At 44.2% G+C, this 17,743-nt stretch overlaps 1 long non-coding RNA gene across 1 annotated transcript; it reads right to left on the bottom strand.

Annotated features, from left to right (window-relative positions):
- Positions 1-10,019: 10,019 nt before the first annotated feature.
- Positions 10,020-12,572, bottom strand: LOC310713436. The gene is made up of 3 exons (XR_014529243.1): positions 12,520-12,572; positions 10,453-10,567; positions 10,020-10,147 (listed from the first exon to the last, which is right to left on the bottom strand). It is a non-coding gene; the product is annotated as an uncharacterized lncRNA (long non-coding RNA).
- Positions 12,573-17,743: the final 5,171 nt, after the last annotated feature.

The raw sequence follows: 17,743 nt of genomic DNA, 5'->3' as shown, positions 1-17,743 counted from the left end.
GGAAGCAGGACAAACGAATGGAGTGACCAAAGCCACTTTAATCACAAAATGACCTCACCATACTAGGAAATGTGAGAACAGTACATGACCAAGCAGACCCAAACAGTTTGCCTTCGTAAGATAGCATGCTTGCCAATGTGGCAAAGGTAATGTTGTCCTTAGGATCTTTCAGGGCTCGAGTACTTAATGTACTTAATGCAACCGCAGCCCCAGATCATTGGACTAAGCGGAATGCAGCAAACACCTCTAGCAGCAAAGTGATTTTGTTTGTGACTCCAGCAGCGCATGTATAATGTGTGAGCGTTTCAGAAAAGAACAGCAATTTTTCTCAGCCAGCCTGGGCTCTTTCCAACATCTTGCTCAGTGGGGCAGACCAGCAAAAATCACAAGCCAGCAGTGCCATTGCTGCTGCATACAGGGAAGTGGAAGATTTAGGCGGCACCACTTCTTGTGCCTGACAGAGATGCTGCTTGTGCCCAGCAGAGATCTTGCTGGGAGGTCCTTGTTCTGTCTCTGCCCCACCAGGTGAGCCACTCCTGGTTTCACCATATGTTTCACTCCATAAGACGCACCTGACCATAAGACGTACCTAGATTTTAGAGGGGGAATGCAAGAAAAAAAATTTCTTTAAAGGGAGCGCTGAGCAGAGCCTGTATGCATCCCAGGCTCTGCTCAGAGCTCCCTTTCACAAGCCGTGTGGAGTGTGTGTGAGGCGCTTGCAGGCTTTTCTCCGAGGAGGGAGAAGGGCAGCCCGTCACACATGCTCCGTGTGGCTCTTGGGGGCTTTTCCGGGAGGTGAGGTAAGGGACAGCGTGCAACTAAGCCAGAAGCTAGAACAGTGAGAGGGAGCGCAGCGATCCCTCTCGCTGTTCTGGCTTCTGGAATAGCTGCACAGCCTCTTCAGGGCAGCAGGATAAAGGCTCCCCACTGGCCTGAAGAGGCTGCACCCGGCTAAGCTAGAAGCTAGAACAGCGAGAGGGAGCGCTGCACAGCAATCCCTTTCGCTGTTCTGGCATCTGGGATAGCTGCGCAGCCTGCATTCGCTCCATAAGACGCACACACATTTCCCCTTACTTTTTAGGAGGGAAAAGTGCGTCTTATATAGCGAGAAATACGGTACCTCTTGCATACGCATGTTCCGCCGAGAATCTGCTTCTCCCAGTCCAAGAACTCTGCAGATGTATGAGGTGGAATGCCTCAACTACTGCGTTCTGTGGTAGAGCAGGGCCCCACTTGTTCATTTCTTGCAATTTTGGCCACTCAACCCCGCAAGCGCAATTCAAAAGCAAAGGGAGCTTGTTTGAGGCACGATACAACTCAGGAACACGAGGAAACTATCCAGAGCACTGTTTGCCTTGTAGTTTGAGGTACGCACAGATCCAATGCACACTCCTAATAACTACCCAAGAGTGAGGCCCATTGTGTATGTGCCGACACCTGAGGGGGACACAGCAGAGACTTTGCTAGCCTTTCACTCCTTATCAGAATGACTTAAGAAGCTGCAGGAGCTGCAAGGTAAATCTCAGTCTCAGGATGTTTCTGTCCCCTCTACCGCAAGGCAACGTGAACGTATGGAGCTGCCTAATATTGAGCCAGCCCATTTCTCACTCACTATTATCTATTCTGACCGGCAGCAAATCTCCAAGTTGTTGGCCAGAGGTCTCCCCACAACATCTGCTACCTGAACCATTTAACTGGAGCTGCTCTGCATGCAAAGTATATATTCTATATCATTGTACTGTGATCCCTCCCCCTGTGTATACACTGCCTGCATTGTTTGGCTTGGACATGGAAAAAGCCAGGTTCAAGGCCCTGCTAAAATCTGAAGCCAAAGGGAGCCTTGAGTAGCTCCTGCCACTTGGACTAGAAGTGCTATCCTTTATCCGTATGACTTTAGAAGACCATTAGACAAATTCATGGTGTAGTAGCCACCATGGCCATTGTCAGGGTCTGCCACAAGGAGCCTGTCACTGCGGTATCTGGTTGTGGCCTTTCAGATTTCTGTGCCCGGGGCAGCTGCCCCGGAGGGCCCCTCCCATGCTACACCACTGTGTTGTGCTCATGTCTAGCTTGCAGGCTTCCTAAAGGCATCTTGTTGGCCAAGTAAAGACCAGGTTATGGCCTGGGTGGGACAGCCTGATCCAGCAGGCTTGTCTAATGTTCCTAGTTCTGCTTCTGGTGTAACACAGCCTTTGTGACAAATTGTGTCCCCCTAATTCCCCTTTATGAGTCAATTCCTGTCCCTCTGGTGGTGGGCTTTAATTATTTGCTTCCTCTTCTTCTTTTTCATGTCTTGTAATAGGGTGCTATAAAAATGGGAGGAAACAAGCAATTCAACCCACCCAGAGGGGAACAGAAACTGACTAATTCATTACTAGTGCCACGCCACACTGAACGGGAAGCAATTAGAGGCAGAAGACGCAATGATGATGCTGTTAATTAAATGTGATAGCAACCTATGCAGAACCAGACCTACTTCTGAGTAAATAGTATAAAACCATCTAGGTCCTAGGAGCAGGCATGCCTACATTATGTGCAACGTGAAACCAGGATTTTAATTCTATTTAAGCTGATTCTGTTAAAGAAAAGCCTCAGTGACACAACAGAGCCATCATGTGAAGAAAGCAACTTCACAAGGTGTTGAGTCTAAAGTGTGACTCTAAAGTCCCCAAAGAATCCTAGGCGATATAGGAGAGTTGTTAGAAGGCCACTTAACAAACTATCTCTATCTATCTATCTATCTATCTATCTATCTATCTATCTATCTATCTATAGATATAGATGATATAGATGTATATTTGGGGGGAGAGCCATGACCGTTAAAGTGACATGAGTACTTCAAATGTATGGCGTGGGTACAAATTAAGTTAGCTAGTACAATGTTGAAATTGCAACCTCCAGCAAAATGTTCCCTGTTCTAGATACCTGTCACTGGATTTAATAATAATAATAATAATAATAATAATAATAATAATAATAATAATTTATTGTTTGTACAATAATTTATTGTTTGTTTTTCCAGCCACTCTGGGTGGCTTCCAACAAAGATTAAAAATACATTAAAATGTCACACTTTAAAAACTTCCCTGAACAGGGCTGCCTTAAGATGTCTTCTGAATGTCAGGTAGTTGTTTATCACTTTGACACCTGATGGGAGGGCGTTCCACAGGGCAGGCGCCACTACCGAGAAGGCCCTCTGCCTGGTTCTCTGTAGCTTTGCTTCTTGCAATGAGGGAACCGCCAGAAGGCCCTCGGGGCTGGACCTCAGCATCCGGGCAGAACGATGGGGGTGGAGATGCTCCTACAGGTATACGGGCCAAGGCCGTTTAGGGCTTTAAAGGTCAACGTTTAAAGTAGTGTTTAAAGTAGGTTTAAAGGTTTAAGTAGCGTTTTGCGGCTACTGAGTGCACACTTAAGTCTTCCTTGGGCTGTTTTTAAGAGTGTTCCCCCCACTGGGTTAGGTTTTCTGATTAAAAAATGGGGGGGGGGGTATTTCTGCAAACCTTGCGGTTCCCTTACGCCTCTTAAAACCTCTCCGTTGTGTATGTGTGCTGCCATTTTGGATGCAAAAGGACTGGCACACACAGCTTGAACATTGGAAATAGAAGGAATGACCACTAGCTGTGGTATTCTACCCCCCACCCAAACCCTTTATGCACAAGCAGATAAGTCTTTAGTCCCAACTGATTTAAACTGAAAATCAGCTCAAACTTTCTCCTATTAATATATATACCGTATCTTTTGAATGTAGTCTAGGGAGAGAATTGTGCCCCCCCCGCCCGAACGGTGACAGTTTTGCAGTAGGAATGATTTATGCTAACCACTGAATGCTCTCATCTGTGTCATGCGGAGCACTTGGAATAATAAGTGGCAGACATTAGTATGAAGCTTGATTGCTTCGGAATCTTCAAGTGATTGAAAAGTTGTTTTTGTTGTCTCTGTATGTGTGCTTTTATTCCTGTTACTGATGGCAATGAATTAGAGCTACATTACAAGCCCAGAGTGCAGGTATCTTGTTTGGGGGGAAAAAAAGAAAAAGTCTGGGAGACCACAGGAGATTGCTTGGTCTGAAATAAATGGAGCTATTATCAAAATCTAAAATCTTCTAAGATGAATTACCTGCTTTCAGAGTGTTTTTCCCTTTCTTCTTCTTAAAACCCACTGCCCTTTTCAAAGAGGGGCTGACGTTCTTTGCCAAGCCTCTAATAACCAAGCCCAGAGGGCTTTGATGGAGCCTATGGACTTTGATAAAAGTTGTGTTGACTTTCTGGAGATCTGCTGCCAAACTGAAGTGGCTGTCCCACACAGCCACCCCCCACCTCCCTAATGCAAAAAGGATGGATGTTTTCATGAGTGATGCTTTAATAGCTTCTCTTCGTTTAGTTTCTTTCTTTGTCTTTTCTGCTTCTGTAACAGACATCTTCTAGACTGTGTACAGTCAGCCTGAAAAGGAATTTCCCCCACCTTAATTACACAACACAAGTCGTGCAATAGAAGCTCAGTACTGTATTGCATTCTATGGTGTGGATGAAGCTACCCTTTGACATGGGTTGCAGCTACTGATTGGATAGTCTTGGATGCATTTGCTTTATATTGAGCCAGGCCATTGGTCCATCTAACTCATTACAGTGGAACCTCGGCTTTCGAACGCTGAAAACCCAGAAGTACAGTGGTGCCTCGCAAGACGAAATTAATCCGTTCCGCGAGTCTCTTCGTCTAGCGGTTTTTTCGTCTTGCGAAGCAACCCTATTAGCGTCTTAGCGGATTAGCGCTATTAGCAGTTTAGCAGCTATTAAAGGCTTAGCGGCTATTAAAGGCTTAGCGGATTAGTGGCTAAAAGGCTATTAGCGGCTTAGCGGCTTAGAAAAAGGGGGGGGGAGCGAAAAAAATTTGGAACACTCGCAAGACGTTTTTGTCTTGCAAAGCAAGCCCATAGGGAAAATTGTCTTGCGAAGCAGCTCAAAAACGGAAAACCCTTTCGTCTAGCGGGTTTTCCGTCTTGCGAGGCATTCGTCTTGCGGGGCACCACTGTAACGCTTTGATTTTCGAATGATTTTTGGAAGCCAGACATGCTACGTGGCTTCTGTTTTGAGTTTCCCTATTGTATTGAGGCTTCCATATTGAGTTTTCAGTTTTCAAACATTTCGGAAGTCTAATGGTCTTCTGGAATGGATTATATTCAAAAACCAAGGTTCCACTGTATTTGAAAGCAGTGAATTGACCTAAAACTATTACTTTACTCCTATAGCATAGCTCCGCCCCCCCCAGCCGGAACTCAGTTCTGACACCTCTCAGGTGGGCACCATTGCCAAGCGAAGCGTTTGTGGTGAGTTCCGGCACTTCTTTTTCTAGAAAAATAACATTGAGCACCGTAAACACTAGCAAATATATTATGGCATAAACATTTGTGCCAGTGTGTTTTCTTGCATCGCTTGCAACTGATGGAGCTTTGCCAAAATAAATTTGTTTCTGTTTCAGAAACTACATAGATTCTTTGTTGTTTTTTGCTCTGGAAGTTGTTAATTGACCTAATAAACGAAAGCATCAAGGGACTAACTGTCTGGCATTCGTTATTAACAGGTTTCCTACTTTTGAGATCCAGGCACCAGAAAAAATAATGCAACAAAGGGAGACAGTTAATTGCATGATCATTGGAGGTTGGGGGGGAGAACAACCACTAAAGACAACACTGGAGAACAAATTCCTTGGAGACAAAGATAAGAACCTTCTAAGCCTCTCAATTGCCATTTTAAAACCTCTTTTAAAGGAAAAGATTATGCTGCTTTGGCAACAGTACGCTCCATTAAAATGTAAAATGGCTGGGAAGATATGCCACAATATGTTAATTTTTTTTGTTTTAAGGCTAGAGAGCACCTGCTTTTTCAAAACGAGTGTCAGTTTTTGCTTTCAAAGTGTGAGTTATTCAAATCAGCTAAACAAAAAGGAATCAAAGGCTAATGTGTGATAATTACATTTAATGCTTTCCCACTCTGGTACCTAACAAACATTTACAGCTCTTGGATAGTGTGTGTTTATGTGTGTTGGGAGATTAGGCATTTAAATTGGCAGATCTCCTTTGTCTATGGCCACAGGAAATCAGATTTCATTCCCAAGTGCCTGGGTTTATCATGCTATGTCTCATGTGTAATACTGAGCTAGTAGTGAGCAGGCTTATTTGAAACTTCCTGCACTCTTGATGTTAGGACGTGGGTGACATTGTGGTCTAAACCACTGAGCCTCTTGGGCTTGCCGATCAGAAGGGCAGCTGTTCAAATCCCCATGACGGGGTGAGCTCCCATTGCTCTGTCCCAGCTCCTGCCAACCTAGCAGTTCGAAAGCACGCCTGGGCAAGTAGATAAATAGGTACCGCTGTGGCAGAAAGGTAAACGGCGTTTCCATAATGGTTTCTGTAATGGTGTCTCGTTGTGCCAGAAGCGGTTTAGTCATGCTGGCCACATGACCCAGAAAGCTGTCTGTGGGCAAACTCCAGCTCCCTTGGCCTGAAAGCGAGATGAACGCCGCAACCCCATAGTCACCTTTGACTGGACTTTACCTTTTACCTTTTATTCAGATGTTCAGGAGGGAGTGTGCTGAAGTTCTCCACTCAGCTAGATTGAGTTTACACACGTATTGGGGAAGGTGCCACACTTTTTTGCATGTGTATTCGATTCCCTGAAAATAGGGATGGAGAACCTCCTGTCTTGGGGACTAAATACAGCCCTCCAGACCTACATACCTGGCCCTTTGAACCCTACATAGGCCACCTCTCACACTGGCCCAACTTTGCATCCCAAATATTTCTTCCTGGCTGCAGTGTGTCCTTGAACTCTGATTATGCTTCTTGCTCATCAGAATGGAAGGGGTGTGAGAGTCTGTGCAGAAACCAGCCTACCGTATTTTCCTGGGGTTGCCAGTGTTCAGGAGGAATTTTAAAACATTCCAGTTTAGCCAGGCATTTGATGGCTGAAAGATGGCTGGCAACCCTGAAATCATTGGCTGAGAGGATGTTTTTAACTGTTTCTTGAATACTTTTAAGATCACACACACACACACACACACACACACACACACACACCCCTTGATGTGTTTGCTCCTTTGGGAGGAAGAGCAGGATATATATTGAATGCATGCATGTCCAGAACCTGGTGCCCTCCAGATGTTTCGGAAAAGCCTGGCCATGCCGTCCGGGGCTGCTGGGAGTTGTAGTTTGCTGTTCCAAAGGGAGCTATTTAATAACAGGGACAAAAAATTCTATGCGCTGTATCAGAAGACAGTTTTAAAAGACCACATCGCTTCGTCTACATGTGCAACAATAATCTGATGTGGTGGAAGAAAGTGCTCTTCAGGCGGTTGTTTTTATTTTTGAAAACAAAGGAGAGGGGAGTTGCCAAATGTATGACTCTCCCAAGCCGGAGAAGTTATTGCTCTGTTTCAATATGGATATATTTTGGGCATCTTATTCTCTTTGTCTCAAAAGGGGAAGACTGTCAGTTTTTGCTCCTTGCATATACAGAGGTTGTGTCAGGAGGAAGTTTGGTAAACAAGTGGGTGGACTTTTTTTTAAAAAAAAATTCTTTGTCACATGAAGGATCGGTTTCTCCCTGGGATTCAATAATACTGTCTCAAGTTCTGGAAAAATATATTCTTCCTGGATATCTTGATTAAGTCCCCCGAGTCGGCATCAGCTGTTGTCCAGATGTTGCAACCCTTCCTAAACTGCCCTCTCTCGCTGCAGATGAGATGAGATCGGATTGGGAATAAGGAATGTTACCCTGCCAGCCAGAGAGCTCTGAGTTCCCGGGAACTGTTTGTTTTTGTAGCTTAAATGCATGAATTTCATTAAAAGTAAAACTGGGACAGATGCATTGAAAACCTCTTTTGTGCACAGGGCTGCTTTCATTAGCTCTCCTGACGCTTGAGAGCTGCCAGCACACCCATTATGCAGCTACATGTTTTCAGAGTTTTGCATTTTGGGTATGAAACAGCATATTGGGCCCAAACTTCAGCCTGCACCAAGCGAGGTCTGCAGTGCCCTCAAATAACCTCTCTTGAATACGGCAGGACTGAGCAAAAGCTCTCCAAACCAGTCCTTCATATTACTTAACATTTGCACTGTGTGTTCAAACTGCTTCAGACGCATTATCTGCAATAACCCTATAAGGTAGGACAGTGTTATTTTTGTCCTTATTCCCACCCATATTGTTGTGTTCCCCTCCATTTTACTGATAGGTGAAGAGATGCTGAGAGATGCTGGAGATCATTTCATCTGAGTTCTTGGGAGAGATGACATTCTGAGCAGAGGCTTCCTGGTTCATATCTCTCTTAGTCATCACACTGCACCAACTCCCTGTCAGTCGATGAGAGAAGCCTTTGATCTGGTCTGGAATGTGGGCAGATTCACAAAAGCTCATATCACCTTCTGGTTCAAGGTGGGATGATTCATCTTTCTTGGAACGAACTGCAGTTTTGATATTGCCAGCACTGATGATGTGCCATGGTGGTTAGCAATAGGCATAGATAGGGACGGGTGAATTTTGATTTCTCCCAGTTTCTCATGTTTTAGTTCCGGCACCACTCAGGTAAACACCATTGCCATTCTAAGAGAACAAGGAAGGTGTTCATGGTGAGTTCCAGCACCTCTTTTTCTAGAAAAATAGCACTGATCGCACCAGTTCCTGTTACTGGGTTGTATCCGAAGCTGTGCCAGCAGACTTCTGCTGACACAACAGGACTCCCTCTGTGTATTTCCAAAATCTGCTCCACAGCGTTACCCAACCCTGAGGAACAGATTTTGAGGCTGGAGGGGTCAGGAGAGGAAGTCTGGGACACCAGTGGAGCTTCAGTGTTCAATACATCTGTATATATGTATGTATGTATGTATGTATGTATGTATGTATGTATGTATGTATTATATTCTTCTAATGAAGCAAGAATGAATTGTTGCCTGAAGGAGAATTAATGTTCAGTAGAATATGCAGAACCATTCTCTTCTCTAGGTTAAATATACCCACCTCCTTCCTCACAAGACTTGCACTGCATCTGCACCATGCATTTAAAGCACTCTTATACAACTATAGACAGCCATGGATTCCCCTCAAAGAATCCTGGGAGCTGTAGTTTGTTAAGGGTGCTGAGAGTTGTTAGGAGTCTCCCAATCCCCTCACACAGCTACAACTCCCAGAGTTCCCTGGGAAGAGGCATTGACTGTTAAACCATTCTGTGAGGGAAATCAAGGGCTTTTAACAACTCTCAGCGCCCTTATCAATCTTCAGTTCATAGGATGGAAGCCATGACGGTTAAAAGGGGGCATAATAACACTTTCAGTGCCTGGTGCAAATGCGGCCTTGGTTTCTGTCTTCACCATCTTTGTTGTCCCCCTTTGAATATCTTCCAATTTGTCGGTGGTGCCCTGAAGTGGGCACCTGATGTGTATCCTTATCTGGTGCCCTTTTGAGCTTTATTTGTAGTGTCAAAACCAAGTGAGGGTCCTTTTCCCACCACCCACTTTCAAGCTGTGTCTAGCTAGGGCGAGACCCAGCTCTACTGTGGCAGCAGCTCTCTGTGTCTGCTTGTTACCCTGAGGAATGACCTCTGAGGAGAAATTTTTGCCTTGGAATCCACAGCTATTAGGCCTGCAACTTGTACGAAGGGTTGCATGTGCGCTATATTATGGCATCTGCGTTCTATTATAGCTGGAGGGGAACTCCCTTGTGCTTTTTGGCTGGCTTATTAAAGCCTCCTCAGTGTAATGAATTACACTGGTTGGGCATTCCTCCCTTTAGCTGTAAAATTGTTTTTCAAATCAGCATGACGGTTTTATGAAGCGTTTGGTTTTCATACAGAGATGGATTATTTTTATGAGCCAGAGGCCAACTTGGTTAGGTGGCTTGTTTTTATTTTATTTTTTTGCTTCATGCCAGGCTGAGAGGGTTTCGTTCAATGCTTGCCTTGATTTGGGGGAGAACCGTCGCCTCCGCACCAAGGCCAGGTGGTATGATAAATCTGTGCTAAGATAGTTTGGGGGCCTCAGGGGGTGTGCTCAGAGAAAAGGATGCGCACCAGATGAAAACAGGCAAGGCTGGATTTAGGGGCAGGTTGCAGGATGCCCAGCTCAGAATCTGTCTCGGACTCATGATGCGACTATCCCCTGAAACAAAAAGCACAAATAGTTCAAATGGCAGAAAGAAGGAAAACATATTTTCAGATCCAAGCTTGGGAAATGTTTCCCTGGCTTACAGGGTAGAAATCCAGAATACATGCAAATTGAGGGTGGAAATCATGAAATGGGCTATGAAAGCAATTTTTAAAAGGTGTTTGTTCATCTGGGATATGGAATTCCTGCTGCCTATAAAGGAGGTGTTTATGGGTGGCAGGCTCGCCTAACAGTTTCAGGGCATATATCTCAGAAGACGTCTAAAGAGACACCACTATATCTGAGCTCACAAAAGTTACCTAGTGCTTTGAAGATGGAGTCCTTGAGTCAATAGTGCTCAAAGCTACCCACAATATCTGCTTGTACCATTTGTTTGGGCTCTTGGACCAGGGATCTGAAGAATACGTTCAATATCTGAAATTTAGAGGAAGAAGCCCAGGCCATTCAACAACATATTTCACATCTCTATCTCTTCCTCTTTCACGGGGGACTCCCCCCCCCAGAAACAAACAAACAAACAAACAAACAAACAAACAAACAAACAAACAATCTGCAGCCCTGTTTCTCCATACAAGATTGTCAGTCAGCATTTGTAAAAATTGGATGCCTAACTGATTTGTTCATCGCCTCGTTCACCATATTGGAAACAACAGAGATCTGGCTTGATAAAGGACTGGTTCACACTTCTGCTCATCCTGTGCTCAGAACGCACAGGTCCTGGGGGTTTCCCCACTTCTCCCATGCTTTCTAGGCATGGGCCCCACCACTTTCCCCAGGAAAACTTGCTCTTTAGCACTGAATCAGAACAAACATCAATCTGTGGAAAGCCCAGTTAACATTAGCTCCCATTTAGCAGTAAACATTGGGTTTTCCTGGGGGAAAGTGGCAGAACAAACAGAAGTCTGGAGGAGCCCTTAGTCTCTAAAGGCTGTAAAGCCACTGCCCAGTCAGTGGGAAGAGCTCTCCATATATTCTCTATATAGTCATCTGATCTCTAGCCACAAAAAATTCAGACATTTGTTTCACACCTTTTTCAGGGCGATGGCTGCCCTTCACCATGTCAGTGTCAGAGGCCTTGTCTGAAAGCAGTGGCAGACCTGGGAAGCTCAAAGTTCTACGGCAACCTGTGCAACACCCAAATTCGGTGCCCTCTCGCCTCCCATTCTACTTCATAGTTACTGCACCCCCAAGGCTCCAGGCCCACTGAGACCAAACTGGTCAAGCTCCCCTAAACCTGCCTCTGCTGTCAGCTCAAGTTTAACCCATAAATCGTGTTTGTCAAGCTAGCGTTTTAGGTCACATGATCTCCACAGCATGACCTTTCAGGAGCCAGAATTTTAACATTCAGTGGGTTTCATTCAGTGTTTGCCAGACTCAGAGCAGACCCACTGAAATTAATGGGCATGACTAACTTAGGTCTGTGAATTTCAACCAGTCCACTCTAGGAGAACATAGTTGGATACATTAGGGTTGCCATATTTCAAAAAGTGAACAAACAAACAAACACAAAAGTTGTTAAGATCTTTTTTTGGGGGGGGGGACCAAGTTGTTGAGATCTTTTTAGACTTCTGACATGGGTTGTGCTATATGTCCAGATTTTCCTGGACAGTTCAGCGATTTCCCACCAGGACCCTGTTTGTGACTGCAACCCAATAGGTGCATTCAGTAAATGTTGGCAACATTTCTGAGATCCAATTGCCATTTTCAAATAAATACTCCAAATACAGATAGCCAAATACAAGCAAGCACTTCCCATGCGCAAACCACACTAACAGCAGTGACAATCATTGCTTATGTTTTAACTGCTTACTGGTAGCAAATCCTAGATAGTACCTTGATACATTTTGGTGCCAGAAAATCCAAATGGCACCCTTTCAACGCACCAAACAAGGGCATCAACAATCACAAAGCTCCTGTTCATTTCAGTGGAGATCACTCAGGAGAACCTCTCAGTCTTTTCCCCCCCAAGAGTTAGCTTGGTCTATCTCTAACCTTATAATCCACGCAGCGCCCTAAATCGGTTGCCCAACAAGGCAGCCATCTCATCTTTGTTCACATTAAGGCAGTTTCTGGGGGGTGTCGTCAGTGACACTACCGTGTAATTAATCCAGTTATTGGGAAATGTTGGCAAAATACTCACAGCCCCTACCAGATCTTTAATTTTTGGAACAGGATTTCGTAATTCCCTTTCTCAATTTGCAGCCCAGTTTAGGCTCTCCTTTCAATCAACAGCTGAAATGCACCAAATCAAATAACAACATTGGATATCCAGGGCTTTCTATCATAAAATTGCTGCTGTGATGCAGATTAGAGGCATCTACGCCACTGAGAGCTTTCCAGCTGTACCATATCTTCTCATCACTTACACTGGATCCCTCGGGTAGCGTCACACACAAACCATGATAGTAGTTGTTGACATTAATGCTTAACACAGGTCAAAACAATCTAACCCAACCTTTCTTTTTTTTTTTTTGGCCGAAACAGGCCTAATAATTATTAACTGCACTCTGAGTTATGAAGGAACGAACATTAACTAATAACCTTGAGCTACTTTAGCAAACATTTATTTAATATCTCTTTTGTAAATGTCTGTTATGAGTGCTGTTTTATTTGCTTAGGAATCCATCACGGATTCCCAGTGGAGTTGTGCCTACATAGGATAGCAGAAGGGTACAATGATAAGCTGTATCTAGAGTCTTTCTCCATAACCCCATGGCTTTTGGCTATTTTTGTGCTATATATAGAAATGGACATGCTCTGAGTCATAGAGCATAGGCTCTGTATCATGGAGGTCATTCTGTTCTCTATATGGAGGGGGAGGTATGTCTGTGTGGCTCTCTAGGTATTGTTGGACTCCAAATCCCATCACCTCCAGCTAGCATGGCCAATGGTCAGGTATGATGGGAGTTGTAGGCCACATTCACACCTTATGTCACCACTTTGAGCAGTCATAGCTTTTCCCGAATAATTCTGGGAGTTGTAGTTTGTTAAGGGTCCTGAGACTTGTTAGGAAACCCCCATTCCCCTCACAGAGCTACAATTCCCAGAGTTTCCCAGGAAGAGGGACTATTGAACCACTTTTGAGAATAGTTTGACACAATGCCCTCCAAAAGTTGTGGCCTGCAGCTCCCATTATCCCTGACCATTGGCCATGCCAGCTGGAGTTCACGGCACTTGTAGTCCACAACTTCTCAAAGGCACCATGATGACTATCCCTGAATTAAAAAATGCCTGCCCAAGGAAAGACATCTTAAGAACTCATTTAAATGTGAGCAAAGAATGGGCCAAATGGACTTCATTTGGAGGTTCTGCTACTCATGTCCTCATCAACAGCACCTGGCTGGAAAACAACAAGAAGGACCTCAAGAACAGAGCGAAGATCTCATATAGGTTCATATGGGAGGAGGTGATAGGCTGGCCATGTGTCCAACTTGGCAGAGGACCATCCTCTATTGTAAGGGCTGTCCAGTCCAAGCCCTATTTATAGATACAGAATCATAAGATGGGAAGGTAGGAGGAGCTTTGAAGTTGCACCTGTACCTGCAGGACAGCAGGCTGGGGAAACACCTGGTCACAGTCTTCCCTGCTATGGAATTGCATTTCTCTTCAAATTGTACTTATGATTGCTAAAGTTTCATAAATAATATTTGCATATGCAACTTTTATGCAAACCTGCCTCCTCTTTCTTCATCTTCTTGGGGGGTTGGGGAGGTTAATGCATTTGTTACCCTTTTTTTGAGCCATTTGTAAGTGGCCACCCTAGGATGGGGGTGATTTTTCTCAGATGCCCTCAGGAATTTGTTTGCATGCTTTTGCTCTGTTGGTTTTGGTGTTTCCGTTTGGAATCCACGTCAGGGGCTAAGCCAAGAAGCGAGACAATACAATAAAACCTGCTGCTCTGAGCTCCTTGGAAGAATGGTGGGCGATACAAATGTGATAGACAGATTACCAAAAGCATGGGCAGTGGCCATCTGGCTGCATCCTTCGCCTTCAAATCTGAAGCATAATGTAAATTACAGCCGTTTCTTCTTGGCACAGAAGATGCGGTTTACAGTTCTAAGTTATGTTTTGTCTGTCTCTAACCAAAGCCAGGCTGTGGAGTGTTCAAAATAAGCAGCAATTACATCAGTGTTCAGGAACAACATGACTTTTGAACAAAGCAAGCATTTGAAATAATATCTTTTAGCCCTTGTAGTTTGTTCTTTATTTGCGTTTGATCCATCTGTTGCTTAAAATAGGTCTGCTGTGAGATGTAAGGAGTTATGAATAGAAAAAATTAAAGAGAGAGCAAGAAGACCCTTTGCTTCTGAGTGCCAGAGTCAACCAAGAACACAAGCAAAGGAGAATTCATTTTGCTGTTTTCCTGATAGTTACTTGTGCAGCCTGGGAACTTCAGGAGTCTTGAGTGAGATGGCTGCCTCACAGGGCAGATGCTAGAGGGTATTTGGCTCTCTGATGAACATCTATCATACTGCAAAGGAACAATCAATTTGCAGGGGAGAAGCAGCAATGCAGGAACTGCTTAACCATTGCCTCTGCACTACCATTTTCCCAGGAGCTTTGCTTCCAGCTGTCTTCTTCTTCTTTGGTGATCCCGCGTAGCCGAGTAAGATTGTCTTCCATAAACACAGTTTTAACAGTGGGTCCATAAGTGACTGTGGAGGCCAGTTCTGGATCCACACGTCCTTCCACAGTGGGAACATAGGTTTCCGGGAGGGAGTTGATCATGGTGAGGGTTTGCCAAGCATGCCTTCCTCTTAGCACGTTTCTCCCTTTCGTCCTGAGTTCGAGCATCTTCAAAGCCCATGACACCTTTGGTAGAGGCTGTTCTCCAAATGGAGCACTCACAGGTCAGTGTTTCCTGGTTGTCGGTGTTTATACTCCATTTTTAAGATTTGCCTTGAGAGAGTCTTTGAACCTCTTTTGTTGACCACCAGCATTACGCGTACCATTTTAAAGTTTAGAATAGAGTAGTTGCTTTGGAAGATGATAATCAGGCATCCACACAACATGACCAGTCCAACAAAGTTGATGTTGAAGAATCATTGCTTCGACACTGGTGATCTTTACTTCTTCCAGTACACTGGCAATTAGTTCACCTGTCTTCCCAGGTGATGTGTAAAATTTTTCAGAGACACTATTGATGGGATCTTTCGAGGAGTTGGAGATGGCGTTTATAAGTGGTCCACGTTTCACAAGCATATAGTAAGGTTGCTAGTACAATAGCTTTGTAAACAAGCATTTTGGTTTCCCTGCGAATGTCCCAGTCCTCAAACACTCTGCACTTCAATCAAACAGCTAAGTGCCCTAGCTAGGGAAACAGGGGTGCAGGGAAGAAATGATGGAGATGTAAGGTTGAGGAACTCCATCTACTTCAGCCATCATTACTTCACTAATTTGATGTTTGAGGAAACAATTTTGACTGTACCCAGCAAAGGAAAAATAAGTCTTGAGTTTTTGGAACTGTCTGGCAAAAGCAAGCTGTTGTTGCATTGAGGGAACAGACAAGTTATGGAAGAAGAAGAAGAAGAAGAAGAAGAAGAAGAAGAAGAAGAGGAGGAGGAGGAGGAGGAGGAGGAGGAGGAAGAAGGGCAGGCTGGATGTTTCTTTAGGCTGAGGCTCAACTTGTGTAATAAAAATGTATGACATAAACACCACAAGCTTCCAGTACTTTTCTCCTCACAGGGAAATGGATTATGTAACAGGCTACCTTGGACTTTTTACCACTTAAGAAATCCGGGAACATCAACTGGTAGTTGCCTCATTCTGCTCAAATAGGGCTGTCTAATATTGACCAAGTTCTGGCTATTTAAACAGTGGTGAAGCTGTGAGCCAAAACAGCCATCGCTGGAAATGAAAGTATTACATGTTGTTCCCAGTCTCAAGCCAAATGACCACAACTACTGTTCCTTCATCACTGAACTCATGGGCATTGTAGCGCCAAGTGTGTTGTAATTTCCAGCTCCAATGTGAGAGGCAATTGGTCCATGAGTTTGTGGAAAGGGAACTTGGAATAAGGGGACATGATGCTTTCTTCAATTCATCTGTGTGTCACTGTTCAACAGGTGAATCAACTCCATTGAAAAGCATTGCATTGGAGGTGACTTTGGATGATACAAAATCTCTGTCTCTCGTTAAATTTGTGATAGCTCATTCACACATTCAAGTTAATGCTTGATGTTGCTGTCATCAAGTGATGAATGTGCTTAGCTGAGTCAGCCTCTGTTAAAAACTGTGCTGCATTTAAACAAAGCCAACTTCTCCACCAACAACTATAGCTCCGATCAGTTGCACAAAATTCGTTGCTCAAATCGAATTGAAATCAGTGAGGTTTAAGTTAGTCACAATCACCTTGCCCCTTGATTTCTGAATGGGACTCAAACGTAACAAACATTCCCAGATCAGGGTCATTTTTGTCTTATATTCATAAGAGAATTTTCACAAGCAGTGCTAAGAGCGTCTTTCGAGTTTGGTTTGGGACTCTTGGCAATAGTGCCGAAGAATTGATGCTTTTGAATTATGGTGCTGGAGGAGACTCTTGAGAGTTCCATGGACTGCAAGAAGATCAAACCTCTCCATTCTTAAGGAAATCAGCCCTGAGTGCTCACTGGAAGGACAGATTGTGAAGCTGAAGCTCCAATACTTTGGCCACCTCATGAGAAGAGAAGACTCCCTGGAAAAGACCCTGATGTTGGGAAAGATTGAGGGCACAAGGAGAAGGGGACGACAGAGGACGAGATGCTTGGACAGTGTTCTCGATGCCACAAACATGAGTCTGACCAAACTGCAGGAGGCAGTGGAAGACAGGAGTGCCTGGCGTGCTCTGGTTCATGGGGTCACGAAGAGTCGGACATGACTAAACGACTAAACAACAACAAGAAAGAGGAAAGGAGCCATTTTAAAACCAAATATGCATTCCAGTGGATCTTCATGTTAATGGTGTTTTCATTGTTACAGACTTGTAATAATTTCTATCAAAATTCTGGAATGTGTTATTGATGCCTCTGGCCCCCTTTCCGTCTCAATATTTCTAACCTGCTTTCTGTGGTGATTTTGTTTATGCTCGATTTCGCATTTAATAGCAAAAGAAATGTATTCTAGTCAAGGCAGGTTTCCCCACTTTGCAGATCTGTTAATACTGCAAACATGGTTTAGCAGTCACATGTGAAAAGGGAGCTGACCAGATTTCCACTTGCCTTTCCGCATCACCCTCCCACTCTCCAAATGCTCTTTTTCTTTTCTTAAGTTTTGCTTTCACAAGAGTTCAGTTAAGAGCAGTTAGCAGCTTATTATTCTATTTATTTCTTTGTGCCATTTAGTAGCTGCTTCAAAATTGGTCCTACCCCAACAGAGCTATTTGCAGAAAAGAGCAACATGGCTTCTCGCCTTGACACACTTCAAATGTTGACCTCGCGAGGTCAAGTCGTCCTGGACAAGCTCCCATTGGGCAGCAATACCTTTTTCTAGATCTGGACACTTGCTGAGGAAAGGATACACAGTTCAGAAGTTTCCATGAGGTCTGGCAAAAAAGAGAGAAGTTTGCACTTTAATCTTAGATAGAATCCCTTAAAACAGGACTCAAGAATCTAT

This window comes from Podarcis liolepis, assembly GCF_965112155.1.
Source record: "Podarcis liolepis genome assembly, chromosome: 8".
In the NCBI taxonomy this organism is placed as follows: Eukaryota; Metazoa; Chordata; class Lepidosauria; order Squamata; family Lacertidae; genus Podarcis; species Podarcis liolepis.
Note: the sequence above shows the minus strand (reverse complement) of the source record. Positions and strands in the feature narration are given on the sequence as shown.